Genomic DNA, 2,154 nt, shown 5'->3' with positions numbered 1-2,154 from the left:
ACCCCACATGCCGCACAGCATGGCCTAAAAAAAAGAAGTGTAACATCTGGCTGCAGTCAATCCTGGTGATGACTACAACCCAGCTAACAGTTCACTGGCCATCTGAGGCCCTGAACCAGAGCTCAACTGACCTGCTGTCACGTTCCTCACAGATTATGTGAGATAATAAATGTTTTTTTGTTTAGCTGTTGAGTTTTAGAGTAATTTGTTATGCTGCAATAGATAACTAATACACACTTTGGAAATGGGATACGGCCTTAACAGAAACATAAAATGTGGACAAAAAGATGTGAACAAGTACTTCAAGAAAGAAGATGTCTAAGTGATCAATGAGCAGATGAAAAGAAGCTTATCCTTAGTTGTCAGGACATATCATACTAAAACCATTATTAAATAACTTTACACACATATCAGAAAGGCTAAAATGAGATTGATAATCTAAGTGTTGGTGAGGATATGGGGTAATGGGGACTATCATGCATCACTGGCAGGAGTGTGAAATGGTGCAGTCACTTTGTAAAATTAAAAAAAGTTCATATAAACCTACCCCTATTAACCCAGAAAGTACACTCTTGGGTTTAGAGCAAGAGAAATGATTGAATACATTTTTTTTAAAGGACATAAATATCCTTAGCAGCTTCATTTACTACAGACCTAAACTGCAAATAACCCAAATATTTATCAGTAGGAGAATATATAACAAATTGTGATATATCCAGCAAATGAAATATTACCCAGCAATAAAATAGGTGAAATATATATATATATGTATATATATCAATTTGGATGAATCTCAAAAGCATCATTTCAAGCAAAAGTAGTATACACAATACGATTCCATTTATTTAATATTCAAAAGCAGGTAAAACAAGTCTACAGTGATAAAAATGAGAATAGTCATTACCTCAGGATTGGTAAGTTGTATTGACTGGAAGACAGGAGGGAATTCTCTGGGGTGATAGAAATATTCCACATTTTGATATGAATGGTCACACAAAGCTAAACACATGTATCTTAGCCCATCTGGGGCTAACAAGGCACCAGAGACTGGGTAGCTTATATTGGGTTGGCCAAAAGCTTCGTTCATGTTTTTGGTCCACTGCTACAGACAACCCAAATGAATGTTTTGGCCAACCCAATTATTAATGGGAATTTATTTCTCACAGTTTTGGAGGCTGGATGTCTGCGATCAGAGTAAAACAGGGCAAGTACCCTCTTCTGGATTACAGACTCCTTGGTGCATCCTCACAAGGAAGAAGGTGGCCAGGGAACTGTTCCGGATCTCTTGTGTGTGTGTGTGTGAGCTCAGTTGCTCAGTGGGGCCCAGCTCTTTGTGACTCCATGGACTGTAGCTCACCAGGCTACCCTGTCCATGGAATTTCCCAGGCAAGAATCCTGGGTTGCCATTTCTTCCACCAGGGGATCTTTTTGACCCAGGGATTGAACCCATGTTTCTTGTGTCTCCCGCACTGGCAGGCAGATTCTGGGACCTCTTTTATAAATTAAACATCTGCCTTCATGACCTAAGCACTTCCCAAAGGCTCCACCTTCTAGTACAATCACCTTGGGAATTATTTTAACATATGTGTTCTGGTGGGGGGAGATATATTCAGACCATAGCAGTACATAAAAAAATTCATAAAATTATACTCTTATGATTTGTTAATTTTACTACCTAAATGTAAATTACAGTTCAATTATATATTGTTTAAAAAAAAAAGCCTAAGTCCTTTCTATGGCCTATAAAGTTCCAGGGATGGTGTCTTTGTCTCCCTGTTTGAGTTTATCCCTTGATACCCTTATTCACTCCCCAAACCCACTGGCTTTCTTCTTGTTCCTCTAACACATCAAGTACATTGCCACCTCTGGGCCTTTGCATCAACTCTATCTATAATCTCTGTCCTCAAATAACCTCTCAATTATCATCCTTCACTTTGTTCAGGTCTCTGATTGTCATAGTCACATTTCTTTGGAAAACAGAGTTGCAGGCAAGGACTGTTAGTGCTTTATTTGGGAGATTCAATCCAACATAGCTGGTCACTCCATGTATTAGTTTCCTAGAGCTGCTGTAACAAAGTACCACAAACTGGACCCTGTAAAACAGAAGAAATAGATTGTTTCACAGTTCTGAAGGCTAGTCATCCAAAATCAAGG

The sequence above is a fragment of the Dama dama genome, chromosome 33, assembly GCF_033118175.1.
Source record: "Dama dama isolate Ldn47 chromosome 33, ASM3311817v1, whole genome shotgun sequence".
Classification (NCBI taxonomy): Eukaryota; Metazoa; Chordata; class Mammalia; order Artiodactyla; family Cervidae; genus Dama; species Dama dama.
Note: the sequence above shows the minus strand (reverse complement) of the source record.